The sequence below is a fragment of the Protopterus annectens genome, chromosome 7.part1, assembly GCF_019279795.1.
Source record: "Protopterus annectens isolate FY-2018-M chromosome 7.part1, PAN1.0, whole genome shotgun sequence".
Classification (NCBI taxonomy): Eukaryota; Metazoa; Chordata; order Ceratodontiformes; family Protopteridae; genus Protopterus; species Protopterus annectens.
Genome location: NC_056740.1, coordinates 345,336,985 through 345,360,226, shown reverse-complemented (window position 1 = coordinate 345,360,226; position 23,242 = coordinate 345,336,985). Strand labels below are relative to the sequence as shown.

At 42.1% G+C, this 23,242-nt stretch overlaps 1 protein-coding gene across 1 annotated transcript in view; it reads left to right on the top strand.

Moving 5' to 3' along the window:
- The window catches only part of DNAH12 (dynein axonemal heavy chain 12), a 4,520,724-nt gene that overhangs the window by 756,370 nt on the left and 3,741,112 nt on the right, over positions 1-23,242 (top strand). The gene's annotated exons all lie outside the window — the stretch shown is intronic.

Below are 23,242 nucleotides of genomic sequence, written 5' to 3'. Positions count from 1 at the left end.
AAGTATCTAAACTCACTTTGTCTAAATGGATCACAGACTGCATTTCTCATGTGTATTTTGCTAACCTGGTCACATTAAAGCTGATTCTACTAGATCTATGTCTGCATCTCAAGCTTTCTGGTGCAGTGTTCTGATAGAAGACATTTGTGCAGATGCTACTTGGTTGAACTCCCATACCTTTTTCACACATTACAAGTTAGATATTGTGTCTAGAGGTAGGGCTGCCTTTGGCTCTGCAGTGCTTTGGAATATCCTTCCATAAAGGCCACCCGGGGTTGCTGTAACTGGGGACTTTATCCCACAGGTTGAGGAATGAGTGAAAAGGACATCAGATAAAGAAGTTAGGTACTTACCATAACTTTCCAACTGTTGTCTATTTTCATTCTTCTGCAACCTTCTCCCCTCCATCCCCCTTTCCCTTCTGGGATGATTTGCTGAGGTGTTCTAGGAACCACTGGTTCTGTTATCTATCTTAGGATAGTTCTCTTTCCATAATTTTATGTATCTGCTTATACAGCTGCATCAAACTCTATCTGAGGTAATTGGGAGGACAGGGGCATTGTGGATAAGGGAGGAGCTCGAGAGTCATATCCTAAGCAGTAAAAAAGCTTCCGAATTGGATTCGAGGTTCGGATCCAAACCTACAGGCTGAGGAAGAATCAAAATGGACAACATAAATGGAACATAATGGTAAGTACATAACTTCTTTTTATTTACTCCTATGCAGTTTACCTCCATAAAGTGCAATTTCTGCATTACTTCTAATACTAACACTCAGCTTGATATAGTGACACATACCGAGCTTCTAGGAGTCATCATAGATGACCAAATGAAATTTGATCAATACAGCTCAAGTCATAAAAAAGAGACATCAGAAACTAGGTACTCTCTATATGGTCAAACAGTTCCTCACTGATGCAGCTCGGGCTAGTATTAATATAAGATATCTACTACCAAACCTTCTGTATACTACTTCTGTTTTTACAAATTTAAAAAAGTCCACATACCTCAAACTACAAAAGTGTTAAAGTAAGATAGCAAATCTCTCTGAAGACATGCTTAATAGAACTCACCAGTGTTCATCACTCAAATCCCTGAACTGGCTAGAATTCTCACATGCCCTTTTATATGCCCTACTAGAGGTGGTATACATATTACCCCATAAACCTGAACAATGTCCTAGCCTTGAAAAGCTCATACTCCCCTACTCACCAAACAGAACTTAAAGGTCGACTGGCAAAACTGCTCCTTAGTGTAACCAAATCTAAGAGTAAGGCTGGAATGCACAATACTCTGTCTCAGTCTCAAAGAAATGCCACGCCTTACCTTTCCCCATGAGAGAAATTGAAAACTTACACACTTTAAAAACAGAAATGAACCAACACTGAAAACAGACTAGGCTTTGCACCTGTATTACTCCTGGCTAATCTCATCTACAGTAATGCATTGCAGTAATTATTCATGTCTTTATATTTTTATAACTACAAAAACTTTATTTTATTGAACTCCACCTTTGATTATGTACATATAGCATGTCATTTGTTTGTTTCATTGTTAGAAATATTATTAGTTGTTGTATAATTTCTGTTGTTCTGGAGCTTTTCTCCATCAGTCTGCACTGAAAAAGGGTTTCATGCTCAACTGGATTATTCCAGTGAACAAAAGGAATAAACAGAAATAAATAAAAAACTTGATGATCAGCAATTTCTTTTCTTTCTTTTTTGTCTAGTAGTAGGCTAACAGCTGAGCTGCAAAGCAAATTAGCTTTTAACTTTAGCAAGTGTAATAGTGCTTTAACTTAATTCTTTTTTACTGGGTCATGATCAAGAGCCTCGGGGGATCCTCCTTTCTTGCCTCAATTTGCGTACTGATACCTGGGGGAAGAAGAGAGTCACTCTCATACGTAAACTAAGCAGGTAAGGGGGAAAAAGTGTAAACGAGAAGTGAATGGATCGGGGACAAAGTTTAAAATATTGTTCTTGTAAAGTTGCTAGAATAATAGGTTTTGGCCTTTTGTGTTAGCATACATTTTTAGAAGGAAGGAAGGAAGGATTTGACGTCTGACACTGAAATGTATGTCTATTTAGTTACTTGAATTTAACAAGGACAAATTGAAATATTGCTTTCATAAGCCTAGAAAGTTGCTTAAATAATAGGCTTTGTATTAGTATGCATTTTTGGAAGGATATCAAGTCTGAAACTCATTATTTGCTAACAAAGTTAAAAGGGACACATTTTTTAATGTTGCTTTTACTTTTTTAAACTTAGAAAATTGATAGAATAATAAGTTTTGCATTCGCATGCATTTTCTGAATGATATGAAGTCTGAAACTCAAATGTATGTCATTATTTAGCATCTTGATAGTGACAAACGTTAAGTATTGCTTTTATAAGATGCCTTTTTTTGAAGCACGGTGTTCAGAAATATATAGATGTTCTTCATGTTTCACTGTTGCAGTCATCACATTTGGGTTATCTGCTTGCAGTAGCCCTCAGTTGGCCTGATTATCAAAGTATTGGGTCCTGCGTCGGGTGCTGTCTCATCTTCGATGACGTCAGGTAGTCAGGGGGTATAAAGCATGCAGCCGACGCCATTACATCAGTCTTTCTTGCCGTACGGTGCCCGAAGCAGAAGCAGTTCGCAAGTGCTGGTCGGCCGACTCCTGAAATTTTCGTTTTCAAGTTTCAGAACCAAAGTCTTCGTCTAAGCAAGTACCCCATTGGGGAACCTTTTTCTTGCTCTAAATTGATGTCAGTAAAAGTTAACAATTTTATTTCTTGTGGAAAGCAAATACCTCATAAAGATTTTTATTCATACTGCATTCCTTGCTTAGGCCCAGACCACGACATACCTCGCTGTCGGTTTTGTGCCTTATTCAAACCTCGAACTATTCATTGTCGGTTTATTTACACTTCTAAATATTTTGGTACTCTGTTCAATTATCCAGAAATGGCTTCGGTAAGCCACCCAACTACTGACATTCCGAAAAAATGCAAAGATAAAGACAGAGACAGACTGCATAGGTCCAAAGCTGCCGACGACGCTTCTCCTAAGGTAGTCGCTAGTTCACCGGTACTCAGTGAGGTGCTTTCACAGCCCCTGATACCTGCTACTTCAGATTCGCAGGCCTCTACTGAGACCCATTTGGAGTCCGGTATGCTGCAAGATGCTTCTTCGACTGTGGAAGCTGCAGATGTCTCTACCTTGGTTGGGTCCGGAGCCGCTGTGCAGGCACAGGCTTCTGAGGGTGTATTCAGGCCTACTGACTTGCATATTAAACCGACGCCAACTTCTTCAAGGCCTAAAACTCGATCCATGCCTAGAAAACCGACGCCCAGGCCACATGATCAGGCCCGTATGCCTAAAAAACAAATGATAAGAATGGCTGAAGACCTTATTACTCTAATCAGGGGAAGCCACCCTTCCCCCTCTAAGAGACGTAGGACTGATTTTCCTTCTGATTCTTCTGATGACCAGGATTTACCCTTATTTACCTATGAGGATTCTGATGCAGAGGACTCCATTCCCTCTGCTTCCCCCCCAGAGGATTTCTGTTTTGGTGAAACCTTGCATACTCTTAGGGAGCATTTCTGCTGGGAAAGCCAGGTCTACTCTGACTCTAAAAAAAGAGGCTTAGGGATTTCTTATTCCTGCCCCAACACAGGCCTTTAGCTATCCCTCCTGTAACTGGACATTGTTGATGATGCCTTCTCGGAATCTAGCCTGGCCCCTGACATTTTACCTCCTACTCCCAGAAAACCTGATAGGTATTACAGGGTTCCTGATTCTCACAAGTTCCTCTTTAAAAATCCTACTGCGGATCCTGAGACCATTTCACAGGGATCCAAGGGCATTAAGGCTACTAATGCCAAAATCCTACACCCTCTGATAGAGATTCCAGAGCGCTGGATAGATGGGGTAAGAAGGTATACACTTCTGCAACCTTGGTCATTACGGCCTTAAACTGACAGTTTCATATGTTAAAGTATCAGCAGCATATTATTGGATTGCTTAAACAGAAAATTATGTTGATTCCTGACTGTGCTGAAAATAAAGCTTTACAAGATTTAATGCATTCTGCTGAACAAGTTGGAAAACATACTTTGCAATGTGGTTTTGATTCATTAGAGGCATCTTGCAGGGCTGGTGTCACTGGGTCTGTACTTAGAAGGCATGCTTGGCTTAAAGAGCAATCTTTGCCAGATCATGTTAAAGCTAAATTGCTGGATGCTCCCTTAAACCAAGATCGCCTGCAGAATAAGTACTTAAAAAGATGGAGAAAAAAGTTACATTTATACAAACTGTTAAAGATTTCCTGCAAGTACAGCCTCCCAGATTTAGTAGGCATTGGCCCTCTATGAATTGGTCCTTTCCTGCCTCTTCCAGGCCTTTGCAGTCCAGACCCAGAACCAGCAGAACACCCAGACTGCAGTCCCAAGGTACTCACAGGACTAAGCAGTGGGGGGCTCCCACTTCCAAAGCAGGGAGCAATAAGACTCCCCCCATGGTAAACTGTCTCAATGACTTACCTTTAAACCTTCCAATCCCTGCACAACTGACTGTCCCTTTAGGGGGAAAGATTGCCCTGTAGGCAAAAAATTGGGAACTCATTACCCAAGACAAATGGGTTTTAAAGGATACAGATTCCACTTCCACTTCTTACCAACCCCAAACAATTGGCCAGATTTATCCCCAAATCAGTGGGCAGAGGCTAAAAAGCAAGTTCTCGCTCTTTTAAGCATCAGGGCTATTCAACCTGTTCCAAAAGAAGAATGGGGACAAGGTTTCTACTCAAGACGTTTTCTGATACCCAGAAAAGAGAATTCCTGGCGTCCTATCCTGGACCTGTCTATCCTAAACACATTTTTGATAATCCCAGAATTCAAGATGCTAACTCTTCATCAGCTGCTTCCTATGCTAGGCAAAGATGCCTGGTTGACAACATTGGATTTAAAGGATGCCTACCTGCACATCCCAATAAGGGAATCTTGCAGAAGATACCTACACTTCAAAGCAGGCTACATGCACTATCAGTTCTCTGCACTGCCCTTTGGCTTATCTACTGCACCCAGGGTATTCAACAAGTGCCTAGCTCCAGTCATTGCATTTTGCAGACAAAGAAATATTCAAATATACCCATACCTGGACGATTGTCTAATTCAGGCAGAAAGCCAGGACATACTATTAAATCATCTGGCATTTGTAAAGAAATTGCTAACTTCTCTGGGGTACATCATAAATGAAAAGAAATCACATCTTGTACCCTGCCAACAAATTGTATTCCTGGGAGCAAGCTTGAATACATCTTCCCAGATGGCCTACCTCACGCCAGAGAAACAAGTTCAATTGACAGCCTACTTCAAACTACTGACCACAAAGACCCAGCTATCTGCAAGGAAAATACTGCAAGGCCTGGGGTTCATGGCCTCCTGCATTCTACTAATTCCATATGCACGACTGCATATGAGGAAACTACAATGGTTTCTAAAAAGCCTATGGTGTCAACATTCTCAGGATCTAGAATCAATGATTCCTATCATACCTTGTCTGCAGATAGAGTTCCCTTGGTGGGCAGAGGCCAGCCACCAAAACAAAGGACTGCCATTCACCCTACCCCCTGCCGTCCAAACCCTAACAACAGACGCATCAGACTATGCATGGGGGGCTCCCTTGGCAGGGAAGTGCAGTCAGGGCAAATGGAACCCAAGTCAAATGCACCTGCATATCAATCAGAAAGAAATGATAGCTGTACAGAATGCTCTGACAGCCTTCAAGGACCACATTCTTCCAGGACAATTATTGGTAAAGACGGACAACACCACTGTTATGTGGTACATAAACAAGCAGGGAGGAGCCCACTCATACCCTCTCTGCAGACTAGCCATGGCCCTGTGGAACACAGCCTTGAGCTACCAAGTGCACCTACAGGCTCAATTCGTGCCAGGAAAGCTAAATACACTGGCAGACAACCTAAGCAGAAATCTCATGGAACCACACAAGTGGAAACTGGAACCAAAGATATTCAACACGTTGAGAAACAAATGGGGGAGCCCAAAGATAGACCTGTTTGCCTCCCCCCAGAACTACCAATTGGACAAATTCTGCACAAGGACTCCCCACAAATAAGCTTGGAAAGTGGATGCTCTGTCTTTCACCTGGAAAAAAAACTATCAGTTTATGCCTTTCCCACTCTGCCTCTCCTCTCCAAGGTACTATTAAAGATCAAACAGGACAAACCAAGGACAATACTGATTGCACTGGACTGGCCACGCCAACACTGGTACCCCCTTTTGCACAGTGTGTCACTGCTGGCACCATGGCACCTGCCTCAGACCCCTGCCCTGCTGTCCCAGCAGGAGGGCCAGATTCTGCACCCACAGCTTTGAACCCTGAACCTGGCTGCCTGGCTAATTACCTGATCTCTCTGTTACCATCCCTCAGTAAACAAGTGATGGATGTTATTATGGAGGCAAGGAGGCCTAGTACTAGAAAATCCTATGCTGAAAAATGGAAAAGATTCTGTTCCTGGAGCCAAACTCAGGGGATGGGCACAGCAGTGCCCAATTTACCTCAGATTCCTCAATACTTAACTGAGATGCTTCACAAGGGCCTTTCCTTTTCCTCCATCAAAATTCATGCCTCAGCCATTTCTGCTCATTACAATACAGAGCCACCCCTCTTCTCTAATCCACTACTGAAACAGTTCCTCAGAGGGGCCAAAAACTTAAGGCCACCCAGGAGAGCCTCTACACCAGCCTGGGACCTTAACTTTGTATTAGAAAAGCTCACTCTACCTCCCTTTGAGCCAGCTTCAAATGCAGAGTTGAAATTCCTTTCTTGGAAAACAGCCTTCCTTCTAGCCATCACTTCAGCAAGAAGGGTGTCTGAGTTACAGGCCCTCATGGCAGTGGAGCCTTTCATCATTTTTCATGCGGACAGGGTGTGCCTCAGGACCAATCCATCCTTCATGCCCAAGGTGGTATGCAGTGTGGCCCTTAATCAGTCCATTCATTTGCCAACCTTCTTTTCTAATCCACAAAACAAAGGGGAACTAATACTGCACTCCTTGGAAGTGCACAGACAACTTAGATTTTACTTGGACAAGATAAAACCTCTCAGGAAATCTGAACAGCTGCTGGTTGCATTTGCTGCAAGGGCAGAGGGGAAGGCCCTTTCAAAGCAAACCATTTCTAAGTGGATCGGCCACTGCATTCATTTCTGCTATAAGCACCATGGAAAACCTACCCCACAGGGAATAAGACCACATTCAACCAGGGCTGCATCTACCTCTACAGCCTTTCTCAGTGGTGTCCCTACCAGGGACATCCTAGAAGCTGCTACCTGGAGTTCTGTACATACCTTCACCAAGCATTACCACTTGCCAATTTTTTCTAAATCCAGAGCTGGCTTTGCCACTGCAGTCTTGCAGGGCCTTATAGCTGGTCCTAATGCTATCTAATCACCTCCTTCCATCCTTAGCTTTGAGAATCTACCCAAATGTGATGACTGCAACAGTGAAACACGAAGAACATGGTACAGTTTTGTACACTTACCATAAATGTAGATGTTCATAGGTTCATAGGTTGGTACTAGGCTATCAGCCCTAGGGCCTATACAAGCCTAGCCATAACAATTCCCTGGCTATTTCTTCCCACATTATTTACTTTCCTGGACCCCTGTCTAGCAGGGTGACTGACGAGATCCCTGGGGTGAATTTCCTTTCTCCCATCCAATCATCAAGGTTCCTCTTGAAGAGGTCCAAAGAGGCACTCTGCTTGACATGTATGGGCAATCTATTCCAGAATCTGGGGAGTCTCTGGGTCAGGAACCTATCCCTCCAGCATGTTTTGTTTATTGTGATGACAAGGTTTAGATCCCTGGAGCGTGTAGCTCTGAGGGATTGGGATTTCTTTAAGTGTAGCATGTCCAACAGCTCTTGGTTTGACATGGCCTTGTATGTTAAGCAGAGATCGCCTCTGAGTAGACGATATGTGACAGAGTATAGTTGGAGTTTTTTAAGGCGGTCAGCATAGGGCATCTGCTTTAGGCCTGTGATTCTTTTAGTGAGGTATTTCTGAGGCCTTTCCAGTTGTTGCAGATGTCTTGAGAGGTACATACCAAATGGGGCGTTGTATTCTATAATGGGTCTAATGAGGGATGAGTACAGTGGGACAATGACCTCCTTTTTTCTGGATGAAAAGCCCTTCATGATGAGGTGTGCCACATAGAAGGATTTCCTGACTGTTGTGGCAATGTGGTTATCGAAGGTGAGACCACTGTCCACCTGTGTCCCTAAGTCTCTTATCACACTTTTTGTGTTTAGTGTACTGCCACCTGTATGGTAATTCATGGATACATGTTTTTCCCAAAGGGATAACAATACATTTCTTGGCATTGAGCTTGAGCCCATGGCTCTGGCACCAAGCATCTGTTTCTGTAAGGCCCTTTTGTAGAGTATCCACATCATTTGGGGATTCAGTAATGGCTCCCAGTTTGCAGTCATCTGCAAACTTTGTTAGCCAGAGTCCCTTAGTGTTGACCTGTACTTTAGAGAAGTAGATGCCAAACAAGAGCAGCCCCAGGACTGAACCCTGAGGTACTCCACTTGTCACTTGTCTGGAGCTGGATTTGGAGTCGGCTACTTTTACAGTGTGGGTTCTATCAGTAAGCCATTTAGCAACCCATTGGGTGACATAGGGATTAATGCCCAACTTAGTAAGCTTATCTATGATTCCAGAGTGGGGGATGGTGTCAAAGGCCTTGGCAAGGTCTAGATATGCTGTGTGGACCTCCTTACCCTTGTCCATGGCTCTGGAGACTGATTCAAAGAAGTCAATCAGGTTCAGGAGCAAGATCGGCCCTTCACAAACCCAAACTGGGTGGGGTCCAGTGTTTGAAGGTTGCCAATGTCTTTGTTTATAAGTTCCATGATAATACGCTCCATGGCCTTGCAGATAAGGCTTGTCAGACTGATGGGACAGTAGTTTCTGGCATCCAAGGTGGATGCCCCCTTGTGGATTGGGATAACTGTAGCTCTGCGCCACTCAGTGGGCACGAAACCTGAGGTGAGGCTATGATTAAACATGACACTTAGGTGAGGTGCCAGTTCATATTGTAGTTCATGTAGTACACAGCCTGGGATGTCATCTGGTCCCATGGATGCTGTATTCTTGGCTTTAGAGAGTACGTTTTGTACCTGTGTGGCGTTATTACTGGAATTTGGCAATCTTCCGGTATTGAGATGGGCCATTTAGGGGTGAGAGGGGGTGAAGTTGGCACTGAATCGATCTGCCAGGATATTGGCAATATCCTTCGGATCAGTATATTTAATGCCATTCTGTTTTAGCTCAGAGCAGATCTGAGCATTGCCATTTAGATTCTTGACATAGTTATAGAATGCTTTGTGGTTGTCTTTGGAATCTTTGGCAATTTTATTTTCGTAACTAGCTTTGGAGGATTTTATGAGGCATCTCAGTTTCTTACTGAGGCTAGTAAGGAGTTTTTGCATCCTGGGATTTTCCTCTTTTCTGCAAAAGTTTCTTCCTTTTGTTGTAAAGTTTGTTTATGGCAGGGACCACCAGATTGGCTTCCTTTTTTTGGATGAGAGCATTTTGGTTCTATTTGGGATGGCACGATTCATGCATGAGTGGATGTGCTCGTACAGTGCCTTAGTGTAGGATTCAGCAGTTGAACTTTCAGTTCCCGTCTGCATGGGTGTCATAAAGTTTGCCACTTCTGACTTGAGTAGCATGAAGTTGGCTTGGAGAAGTTTTTTATGGTGGTTTCTTTACTGGGGGTGGGGGTGGGATGTGGATGTTAAGGGTGATTAGCTTATGGTCAGACCTGACTAACGAGGGAGTGACCATAGGTATGGAGCATTGATTTCCCATGTTGGTAATGACCAGGTCTAGGATATTGGAGCCCCTGGTGGGACTATGGATTAGTTGATCCAGGGTGTTGGAATTTATGAATTCCAAGAACCGTTGCACAAAGGTGTTGGGACATGAGTAGTTTTCCCAGTTAATGGCAGGGTAGTTAAAATCACCCAGTATTAGGGTGTTTGGTTCTATCTTAATATTTTCCAATATGTTTAGAAAGGTGTAGTGAGAATCTTGGGGTATGGTGGGGGATCTGTAGCAAGCTACAATTTGGATTGCAGTCTTACCTAGTGTTAGTTGCACTTGGAGAATTTCAGACACATTGTGTTGGCCAACTAGCCTGGTGGTGTGAATATCCTTGGTGAATATTGACACTCCTCCACCTTTAGTGTTTCGGTCCTGGTTTGGTGGCCGAAAAATGTGTTAAGAGTTGTAGCCTGGTATTGCAGGGGTGCTCTCTGGAGCCTTGAACCAGGTCTCAGTTACTGCACAGATATTGATGTTCTCCATTTTAGGAGTGCCTCGAGAGTGCATTTTGAGGTTTAGACTTCTAGCATTGAGTAGCATTACCTTCAGATTTTGCATGCTTGTACCTGTTACGGTGGTGGTTTTGTCCTTTGAAGTTTGCCTAAAAAAGGCACTATAGGGGTGGCAAGAGCCTTAGCTAGTAACCTGAATCCCAGGGGCGACAGGTGCAGACCATCTCAGGCAAAGCATTGTGGTCTGTCAATCATGTCATCCCAGGCAGACAGATACTGGATCCCCTTTGAATGACACCATAAGCTTAGCCAATTGTTGAAGTCAATCATTTTATCCTTATATTGTGGTATCATTCTGGGCGAAGGCAGGATGCTACTCAGGGCTAGGGTCATACCTGCCTGGGCCACATGATCCGAGAGCTCTTCCATGTCTCTTTTCATGTAGTCCAGGGAGGTACGTCTCAAGTCATTCACTCCAACATGGACAATGACAGAGTCATATTTGTACTTGTTGTGGAGTGACTTGAGTGCATGCGTTATGTGGCGGATCCTGGCACCCGACAGGCAGCTGACTGTAATTTTCTCCTTATTCAACCTGGTGAGAGGGACATCAGCGTGCCGGACTATAGAGTCACCTATGACTAAAGTGTTAGGTACATTGTCTTGCCTTAGGGGCTGTTGCTGGGTGGCACACTGGTGTTGTGAACTGTGTGACACATTGGTTGTGATTGGTGTTTGTTTGCGTTTCAGCTTCAGAGGTCTTTGTTGCTTGGGCAGGTTACAGTTAAGGGCCTCTGCATATGTGGATTTAGTGTTGCTATATGTGGGTGTTGGTGGTGCGGGTTTAGAAGGGCTATGTGTTGCTTGAGGTGTAGTGTGGGTGTTAACCTTCTCCTCTTGACTGTTTATCACAATCTTGGGTGGAGAGAGCTTTGCTTCCATTTTGGCTATGTAAGTGCATCTCTCACAGGTTGTAGTGTTGGGTGGTAGGAGGAGAGGGTTGTCTGTGTACATGAGGCAATTGCTGCATTGCCCCAGTATGCCCAGATTCACCAGGTGGACAGGAGAAATCACCGGAAGCTGACCCTTGGACATGCCTGGTTTGGGGCTTTTTTTTTTTCTTTGTAAAGTATAGGAAGGTACTTTGGAATTATAGGCTGTTTAGTGCCTACTATTAATTTCTCCTTGTTAACAAGGAGAGTTCAGTGTTTGTATGAGTTTAAGGCTTCCTAGTGCTTTCCAGCAGGTATTAGAGAAAGTGCTAGTCACAGGGATGCTTAAAGGTAAGATTGAAAAGAATGCACTCTGCAGTGTGCACTAGAAAAGTTAGATGTGAAAGTAGGTAACTTGAGTTTTACCTGTTTAAAAAGTTAAGGTTTCGTGGAGAGTTACTATTTTTAAAACAGCAAGATGGATTGAAAGGGGTGGTCACTTTTGTATTTTGGTACTATGAAATACTGTAGGATGGCCAATAAATTTAAATAATTGAAGGGGTGGGATTTCAAAAATGATGATTTTGTGATTACTCACATAAGCCAGTGAAAGTAGAGAGAAATGAGATATATGGTCAGATTAACATAAGAGGCGGGCAACTAGAAAGACAGTGGGAGGGCGGGAAAAAATTCTGCCTGACTCAGAACAGAGAGAGCTGTGGTCTCTTTTGAAGTTTTAATATGCTGTTAAAACAGAATGGAAGCAAAACACAAGGTAAAGAAAACAAACTACAGTATTCAAAATATAGAAAGGCAATACAGTAATACAAAAAAATAAAAGCAAACTAACCTTTCCTTCACAGCAAAGTGTAGCAGAGTCTGGATGAGCCTTTCTGGTAAAGCCATGTTCGAGTGTATTCACTGTTGCAGTCCTGGTTACCCTCCCTCCAGCCCCCTGACTTCTATTAACTATACCTCTATTCTTGTTTACTATGCTTAATGCTTTTTGGTGTATTTGCTTTTTTGTTGGAGGTGTAACCTTGTATACAATTGCTTCCCATTATGGGGGCACCTGACATCTGGGGCAAGAAAAATTGATGTAATGGCATCAGCGGCATGCTTTATACCCCTGACTACCTGACGTCATGGAAGATGAGACAGCAACTGATGCAGGACCCAAGACTTTGATAATCAGGCCGACTGAGGGCTACTGCAAGCAAATAACCCAAATATGATGACTGCAACAGTGAATACACTTACACATCTACATTTATGGTAAGTGTACACAACTGTACTTTCCGGGTATTACACAGTGAAATTCCTAGCCTGGCTGGGTCTTTTTTTTTTGCAGATTTTGCTAAACAGTTTGTTGTTTGACCTTTTTACCCTTTGGTTTGCATAGCTCATATGCACAGATCTTTGATTCCATGTGGTAGTTCCCCTGGTTTGGTGCTCTGCTGCATAGCACTTTGCTGAGGTTCACTTGTAAGTTGACAAGCACTTTGTCAGAGTTATTTTTATGTGGGATATTGTGTCAGTGTTCCAGTTTATTGTATGGAAGGTGTGTACACCATGTAGTGGGGCCAAGGTGTAGTGAGAATGAAGAAGTTCTGCTTTTTACAACTGTTTATATGTGCTAGGACTTGGCATATTTGGAACTGTGGGTATGTTCTCTCCCCTGTTCAGGGTACATTGTTTTATTTATTGTGTTGTTTTGGTATTTTAAGTCTCCCTATTTATCAAAATCACAGCTGATTTTTGCTTACATATTTCATTTTTTAACATTGCAGTCTTTAAGTTGGCATGTTTAGAAATGTGGGAGTGTAGTGGGTGAGCTTTAAGGGTTTTTCTGCCTTTCAACCCCCCCCCATTTCTTTGCTCTGCAAGTTTGAGGGGGGATATCAAATGAGGCCTCACCCTGGACTCCAAATTGCTTAGCCGCACTTCTGGTGAAAAGTATTATGTAAGAGCTGTTTAAGAAAGAGGGGAGCAAGTTGGGGAGGTAGAGATGTGTGTTCAACTATATATTGTCAATGGGCAAAGTAACAGGCAGTTTTGTCTGTTTTTTGAACGTATTTGGGAATAGAGGCTAGGGGAAGTTTCTGCCTCAACTACACTTCACTTATTCATTCTTAAACCAACCCCACTCCTGTCCTGCTGTCTCAACTCTCATCACGCCCTATATTCCTAGTCATTCAGTACGCAGCTCAGACCAACACCTCCTGGAGATCTACAAACCTAATAAATCTTTTGGCAAACTTCACTATAATCACTCAGTTGCCAATGCTTGGAATAAACTGCCCCTATACATAAGACTGATTTTTAACACAAAATGTTTCATTAAAACATTAAAAGACTACTAAACTCTTGGACTTGCTCTTGCACTGACCCAACGTAGTCTACCTCTGTCTCTTCCCTTTTCTTTTAACTAACCCCTCCTTTCTATCGCTCCCATTTACTTTCAACTAACCCTCCTTTCATCCTCCACTTATTCCTCAGAATAAGCTGCACGACAGTCTTTTCAGTCCTGAAGTGTTGTAACAATATTTACCTGAACCATCTGTGAGGAACTGTACAGTGACTGTCTGTAGGATGAATCTGTATGTGCTTACTGTTATACTGTATCTTATTACTGTTACCTTGACAATGTGTAGGATGATGCATTACATTTGTAGGATCTGTGTGAAATTGTACTTTAATTATGTATTGGAAACTATATGTGCTTACTGTTATATAGTATGTTATTATTGTTACTTTGACTATGTATTGGATGAATGTATGCAAACGCTGTTTTACTGTATGTGATTACAGCTATAACTTATTCACATATTATCTACCTTTTGGAACTTTTCTCCTCGGGTCTGTACTAAAAAGGGACATCTGTCCAGTCGGACTAACCCAGTCAACAGATGTCGAATAAATAAATAAATATGAAAGGAAAAAGGTAAATCTTGGAAATAAATGCAAAGAATTTAGAGTTGTTATGAAAGAAAATTATAAAGGACATGCTGCGAGTAATAATACATAGATGGAAACCCTGATGGGTAGCCAGATTGCTAGAGCATAAAGTTGTTTCCAAGTTTCATCTCAGGAATGTTGAATTGGATGTCAAAATAATAAAAAATATTGTAATATTTTATGGTATGTTAACGTCAATATGGGTGATTGATGCCCTACAGAATGTGGATTATGTTACAGCACCAACAAAGGTTAAAAAACAAAAGATAAGGCGTGATAAGCATGGGAATGAGATGTATGTTCTGCCATGATGGTAGCTATACTTGTATAGAGTATGGCTATTGTGTATACAGCAGTTTCAGAAATGGATCTTGATATGATAGAAAAAAATAAAATTGTATGACAGTAAGTTAATTGAGTAGGATAGTTACGACTAAGTAATGTCTAGAAGAAAGAATAAAAGCAGGAGATATGAAAAGCAAGGCACTAAATATAACACTTGTTGAATTAGGTTAAAAAGAGTTTTATAAAACCACATCAGAGGTGGTGTGTGATATTTTTAGAATTAGGAGAATAAAACACTGAGGTCTATTAAAAAACAAGTATTTAAAGAAAGTCTTTGAAATACATTGTTGAATGTTCTGAAGAACAGACATTACAAGAGCTTCTTATTGGTAAAATGTGATATCACCCATGGGCAGTTTCTGTAAGACTATATAGATGAGAGTCAGTGGGTGCTTTTAGAAAGTTAGATTATGGGTTTTTTTCAGTAGAAATCAATTGGAAAGAACTTCTTTTTGCCATCTGAGAGATGAAATCCCCAAAATACAGGTGGTATACCAGCTAAGTTTAGTAAGTATATCAAGAAAAGATGTTCAGAGATAACTGATTTTTATTTCAACTCCTGAATATGCAGCCTGTCTTTTCTGGAAGGGTGGTTTGAATGTGTCAGTATTTAAAAATGTTATTAAATCTTACCGACAGATTATATGCTCATTGTACTGAGGTTTCTTGGCCCTGGCAATATCTAGATTACCATTATAGATTTTTGACTCTTGGTGGATAAATGTGTAATTAGTAGGAATGGTAAAACATATACATTTTAGATTTTTCAGCAGTTCTTGACAATCTGAATATTAATTTCTTATGCAAACTAATACAGCAGTATGCAGTTATGAAAAGAATTAGATGTTAACTTCAGGATACACAGTTAAAAATTAGAAAATAAAATAAATATTTAGAATGTGGTGAAGAGAAGACTGGGAAGACAGAATAAGCTAGTCAGAACTCTCTCATTAGACCCACTTCTCTTCTATATTTATTTGAATCCTGTTGTGTCAGCTTTAAGGCACTGTATATCTGCTGCACCCAAAGTTAATAAGTAGCATGTTTGCTGAACGATGCATGCTAATGCTTTGAATGTTAATGCCATCATCCCAGCAGTGTTCATGGAAAACTGGATTGGATGCTGGGGTTACAGTTAAAGAAAGGAAAAAAAAGCAAAAGTGCTGCTGTTCAGGTTGAACATAAAACATAACTGTAAGAGATAGTTAAAGAATATTTTGTACAGTATCCACAGTAAGTACTGATATGGAGGGATGGGGGTAACTTTCCCGTGGCTCCAGAATTACACCTTCAACGTTAGGGTGAAAAACCAGCATGTAAAAACACACTACTCAGTATGTAAAACACTTCTGAATATCATGAATGTCCTAGATTTTGTGCCATGCTTCAGCAACAAACAAAGTTGTGTCCACCCTCCCTGATCAGTTTCTGCCTCCACTATTTTCTTCCAGAAACTGGCTACACCATTAGATTCCTATTTCATAGGTAGTATAATTTTCCTTTGAACTGTGCTTACTAGATATGTCTGTTTGGCCTTCTCTTTAAAAGTCACCCATCTTGGTTGCTGTTTAATAGGGTGGTTATCCACTTCTGAAATCTTTGATGTCTTTCTCTGTAAATGTTACAGTATTCTAAACAGAAGGGATCTCCCAACCAGGGCAGCCTGACACTCAGCCAGTATACAAAAGCCTAATGATCTTGTATGCGCTGCACATCACTCCTATGCTTCCCACACAGAATGTAGGGCATAAAAGGGGCAGACAGAAGCAACTACCCAGAATTTCTTTGCCACCAGTTAAGAGTCCTGCAGAAGATTCAGCTGGACAACCCCTCTTAATGCATCTCGTCAGGGGCATTCACCACAAGTTACGTCGCCTGTTGGATCTCCTCACACAGGACAAGGGCTCTCTCATCCATTCTCACTTGTCCACTGTACAACTGGCACTGTGAGTGATAGAGTTTTGATCCGTTTCAGGCACCTCTTTTCTATAGACATGCTCAGGGTTTTACAGGAGGCAAAGAAAGCCTCAGCCAGAAAATCTAATATGACCAATGGAAAAGATTTTCTGTCTGGTGCCATGCTGATAACTAGGACCCTTTTTCAATGGTGATCCCTCTGGTTGCCTCTTGTGTGAGTTGCTCCAGTGTGGCCTGGCTTAGTCATCTGTGGAGGCTCATTTGTCAGCTATTTCTGCTTGTCTGCTCTTGAATCCTCCTTTTGCTTCTTCTTTTGCGGTTAAACAGTTTCTTAAAGGTGTCTTGCATATAAGTCTTCCAAGGAGACCTTCTTGGGATCTTAATTTTGTTCTGGAAAAATTGACTCAGGCTCCTTTTCAGCCTGCAGATTCTGCTGCTTTGCAACATTGTACCTGGAAGACACTTTTGTTGCTGGGTCTTACTTCTGCTTGGAGGGTTTCTGAGCTCCAGGCCCTTATGGCCATTCCTCATATTTTGTTTTTTCACAGGGACAGGGTGTCACTTCATAGTAATCCTTCTTGTATGCCAAAGGTGGTAAATGAGTTGCCCTTGAATCAGTCATACAACTCCCTTCCTTTTTCCTTTCTCATCAGTCTGCTGGTGAAAGGCTCCTGTGTGCCTTGGATTTGCACAGACAGTTCTGGTACTGTTTGGATAAACTAAGGCCATTTGTAAGAGCTTTTTGTTTACTTTCATCCCAGAACATTGGATGTTCTTCATGTTTCACTGTTGCAGTCATTACATTTGGGTAATCTGCTGGCAGGCTGCCCTCAGTTGGACTGATTAACAAAGTCTTGGGTCCTGCGTTGGTTGCTGTCCCTTCTTCCATGACGTCAGGGGTATAAAACATGCAGCCGACGCCATTACATCAGTCTTTCTTGCTGCGCGGTGCCCGAAGCAGAAGCAGTTCGCAAGTGCCAGTTGGCTGACTCCTGCAATTTTCATTTTCGAGTTTCAGAACCGAAGTCTTCAACTAAAAGCTAAGTACCCCATTGGGGAAACTTTTTCTTGCTCCTTACTGATGTCAGTAAAAGTTAATAATTGCATTACTTGTGGGAAGCAAATACCTCATAAGGATTTTCATTTGTACTGTATTCCTTGCTTAGGTCTTGACCACAACGTACCTTGCTGTCGTTTTTGTGCTAAATTTAATCAACGCACTATTAAACGTTTGTATATTTTTGCTTCTAAATATTTTGGCTCACGATTTAATTATCCAGGAATGTTGTCGGTTAGCAATCCGACTAGTGGAATACCTAAAAAAACGCAAAGAAAAAGACAGAGACAGGCCGTCGAGGTCCAAAACTGACAACGACGCTTCTCCTAAGCCAGTCGCCAGTTCGCCGGTACTCAGTGAGGTGCTTTCGCAGCCCCTGATACCCGCTACTTCTGATTCGCAGGCCTCTACTGAGACCCATTCAGAGTATGTCATGAGATGCTTCAGTTATGGAACCTGCGGATGTCTCTACCTTAGATGGGTCCGGAGCCGCTGTGCAGGCACTGGCTTTTGAGGGTGTTTTCAGGCCTACAGATTTGTATACTAGACCGACGCCATCTTCAAAACTAAGGCCAAAATCTAAATCTATGTCTAAAAAAATGATGCCTGGGCCACATGTACAGGCCCCTATGCCTAAAAAACAAATAATCAAAATGGCTGAGGATTTAATTACTCTGATCAGGAGTAGCCAACCCCCTCCTTCAGAGGCCTAAGCAAAGACATTGATTATGAATCTTCTGAACAGGATTCTATTTCTTCTGACTCTTCTAATGAACAGGATTTTGTCTATACCTACTTATGAGGACTCTGATGCAGAAGATTCCATTCCTTCTCCCCCTGAGGATTTTTCTTTTGGGGAAACTTTACATACCTTAAGGGAACATTTCCGCTGAGAAAGTCAGGATTTCTCTGAATCTAAAAAGAGACTTAGGGATTTTCTTTTTCTTCCTCAGCATAGGCCTTTGGCTATACCTCCTGTTCTAGACATTGTTGATGTTTTTTCAGAATCTAGTATGGCTCCTGAGTCTCTGCCTCCGGCTCCTTGTAAGCCAGACAGATACTACAGGGTTCCTGACTCCCACAAATTCCTTTTCAAAAATCCTATTGCTGATCCTGAAACCATTTCTCAGGGTCCCAAGGGCATCAAGGCCTCTACTGCTAACAATCCTACCCCTTCTGATAGAGATTCCAGGGCGCTGGATAGATGGGGTAAGAAGGTTTACACTTCTGCAACCTTGGCAATCAGGGCTTTAAACTGTCAATTTCATATGCTTAAATATCAACAGCATATCATGGGACTGCTTAAACAGAAAATGATGTTAATTTTTGATTGTGTGGAAAATAAAGATTTACAGGATTTACTGCATTCAGCTGAACAAGTTGGAAAACATTCTTTGCAATGTTGTTTCAATTATTTGGAGGCCTCTTGCAGGGCTGCTGTAACTGGCTCTGTGCTAAGAAGGCATGCTTGGCTCAAAGAGCAAACTCTGCCTGATCATGTTAAAGCAAAATTGTTGGATGCTCCTTTACAACAGGACCGTCTCTTTGGTAGTAAGGCTGAAGAAGTTTTAAAAAAGATGGAAGATAAAGCTAAATCTATGCAAACTGTGAAAGATTTCTTACAAGTGCAACCTCCAAGATTTAGTAGGCACTGGCCTACTAAGAACTGGTCCTTTCCAGTTCCTTCAAGAGCCACTCAAGTCAAACCCAGACATTCGAAAGGCTCCAGGTTTCAGTCACAAGGGACTTTTAGAACAAAACAATGGGGTGCCTCCACCTCCAAATCTGGAAACATCAAGGCACCTCCCTATGATAAACAGTCTCAATGACTTCCCTCTACACTTACCAAGCACTTACCTTTTAGCCGCCCCTTTGGGGGGAAACCTGGCACTTCATGCAAGAAACTGGCATCTTTTAACCCAGGACAAATGGGTTTTAAATATAGCATCCCAGGGATACAGATTTCATTTCCACACGTTGCCAATTCCAAACGGATGGCCAGACCTGCCCCCAAAAAAGTGGGCAGAGGCCCAGAAACAAGTACTGTCCCTCATGAACATGGGGGCTATTCAACCAGTACCAGAAGAGGAAAAGTGACAAGGTTTCTATTCAAGACTTTTCCTGGTACCCAGAAAAGGCAAATCATGGCGTCCAGTTCTGGACTTATCTACTCTAAACACATTTCTGGACATTCCAAAATTCAAGATGCTGACTTTTCAACCGTTACTTCCTATGCTAGGCAAAGATGCCTGGTTGGTAACTCTAGACTTAAAAGAGGCTTACCTGCATATCCCAATCAGGGAATCTTGCAGAAGATACCACCGCCTCAAAGCAGGCTAGTTGCATTGCCAGTTCTCTGCACTGTCCTTTGGCTTATCTACTGCGCCCAGAGTCTTCACAAAGTGCCTGGCACCAGTAATTGCATTTTGCAGGCAAAGAAATATTCAAATATATCCATACCTGGACGATTGTCTAATTCAGGCAGAAAACAAGGACATTCTTCTAAAACATATGGCATTTGTAAAAAGGGTTCTAACATGTCTAGGGTACACCATAAACAAAAAGAAATCACAATTGGTACCCTCTCAAAAAATTACATTCCTGGGTGCAAGCTTGTATACAACTGCCCAGGTGGCTTACCTTATGCCAGAAAAGCAAATTCATTTGGTTACTTACTTCAGACAGGTGGCCACAAAAACCCTGCTATCTGCAAGACAAATTTTGCAAGCCTTGGGGTTCATGGCCTCCTGCATTCTTCTAATTACATATGCAAGACTGCATATGAGGAAACTTCAGTGGTACTTAAAACGTTTATTGAGTCAACATTATCACAGCCTGGAAACAATGATTCCTATCTTACCTTGCCTGCAACTAGAGTTCCTATGGTGGGTAGAGGCCTGCCACCAAAACAAGGGACTGCCATTCACTCCACCCCCTGCCACCCAAACCCTAACTACAGACGCATCAGACTATGCTTGGGGGGGCTCATCTGGCAGTCAAGTGCATTCAGGGCAAATGGAGCCCAAATCAAATGCACCTTCATATCAATCAGAAAGAGATGCTAGCTGTACAGAATGCACTGACAGCCTTCAAGGACTACCTTCATCCAGGACAATTAATGATAAAGACAGACAACACCACAGTTATGTGGTACATAAACAGGCAGGGGGGTCCAAACTCTTACCCCCTTTGCAGACAAGCTATGGCATTGTGGAACACGGCCTTGACCTACCAAATACAACTACAAGCTCAATTCTTGCCAGGAAAGCTGAATACTCTGGCAGACGAACCAAGCAGAAATCTCATGGACCCACACGAATGGAAACTGGAACCACAGATTTTCAACGTGTTGACATGCAAATGGGGGAGTCCAGACATAGATCTTTTTGCCTCACCCCAGAACTATCAGTTGGACAAATTCTGCACAAGAACTCATCACAAAAAAGCCTGGAAAGTGGATGCTCTATCATTCAGCTGGAAAAAACTATCAGTTTATGCCTTTACCCCCTCTGCCTCTGCTCTCCAAAGTTCTACTAAAATTCAAACAGGACAAACCAAAAATGATTCTGATTGCTCCAGATTGGCCTCACCAGCACTGGTACCCACTCCTGTGCAATGTCACACCCTCCACCGTGGCACCTGCCTCAGACACCCTACTTACTGTCTCAGCAGAACAACCAAATTCTACACACTCAGCTCCAAACTTTGAATCTTGCAGCATGGCTAATCACTTAAATTCACCTTTAGCATCCCTCAGCAAACATGTGATGGATGCCATTTTGGAGGTGAGAAGGCCTAGTACTAGAAAATCTTATGCTGACAAATGGAAAAGATTCTGTGCCTGGAATCAGTCACAAGGAATAAGCACAGCAGTGCCCAATATTCCTCAGATTTTACAATACTTAACTGAGATGCTTCACAAGGGCCAACTGAGATGCTTCACAAGGGTCTGTCCTTTTCTTCCGTAAAAATCCATGCCTCAGCCATTTCAGCTCATTACAACACAGAACCTCCCCTCTTCTCTCATCCTCTGCTAAAGCAGTGTCTCAGAGGGGCCAAAAACTTAAGACCACCCTGGAGAGCTCCAGCCCCTGCCTGGGACTTCAATTTTGTATTGGAAAAACTCACTTTCCCTCCTTTCGAGCCAGATGCTACTGCAGACTTAAAATTTATCTCCTGGAAAACAGCTTTCCTTTTAGCAGTTACTTCAGCTAGAAGGATTTCTGAATTACAGGCTCTTATGGCAGTGGAACATTTCATTATTTTTCATGCGGACAGGGTGTCTCTCAGGACAAACCCATTCTTCATGCCTAAGGTGGTATCCAGTGTGGCTCTTAATCAGACCATTCATTTGCCAACTTTCTTTCCCAATCCACTGAACAAGGGGGAGCAGATTCTGCATTCATTGGATGTACACAGACAACTTAGATTTTACTTAAACAGGACAAAATCACTAAGAAAATCTGAACAACTACTGGTGGAATTTGCTGCATGGGCAGAGGGAAAGGCTATTTCAAAGCAGACTATTTCCAATGGATAAGCCACTGTATTCATTTCTGCTATATGCACCATGGTAAAACTATCCCCCATGGGATCAGATCTCATTCCACCAGGGCTGCATTTACTTCTACAGCCTTTCTCAGAGGTGTTCCTACCAGAGACATTCTAGAAGCTGCTACCTGGAGCTCAGTTCATACGTTTACCAAACATTACCATTTACCTTTCTTCTCTAAATCCAGAGCTGGCTTTGCCACTGCTGTCCTGCAGGGCCTTATAGCTGGTCCTAATGCTGTATAAATCCATCCTCCCAACCATAGCTTTGGGATTTTACCCAAATGTAATGACTGCAACAATGAAACACGAAGAACATAGTACAATTGTGTACACTTACCTCAAATGTAGATGTTTGAGTGTATTCACTGTTGCAGTCCTGGTTACCCTCCCTCCAGCCCCGTTTTTCTCTTACTATACCTCTACTTTCTTTTACTATGTTTAAAAGCCTTTTTTGGTGTATTTGTTTTTGTTTGGAAGTGTATTTCTTTTTTGTGTTTTTAAATATATATATATATATATATATATATATACATATATATATATATATATATATATATATACATATATATATATATATATATATATATATATATATATATATATATATCCCTGACGACCTGACGTCATGAAAGAAGGGACAGCAACCGAAGCAGGACCCAAGACTTTGTTAATCAGGCCAACTGAGGGCAACCTGCCAGCAGATTACCCAAATGTAATGACTGCAACAGTGAATACACTCGGACATCTACATTTATGGTAAGTGTACACAACTGTACCTTTTGGCTGTTTCTAAGCAAACCATCTCCTGGATATCTAAGGCCATTTCCTTTGTTATACTTTTCATGGCACTTCTGTTACAGCTCATTACACTGGGGCTGTTGCCTCATCAGGTGCCTCCTTCAAAGGGTTGGACATCAATTCCATCCTTGAAGCTGCTACGTGGTCTTCAGTGCATACCTTTACTAAGCATTATAAGTTAGATATGGTTTCTACAGCCAGAGCAAGTTTTGCTGAAACTATTTTGTATGGGATTTGTTGAGGGCTCTTCTCAGCCTTCCACCTTCCATTCTGTTTCATGAGCTCTTTTACTCTCCCTTCTGTTTAGAATACTGCAACAGTGA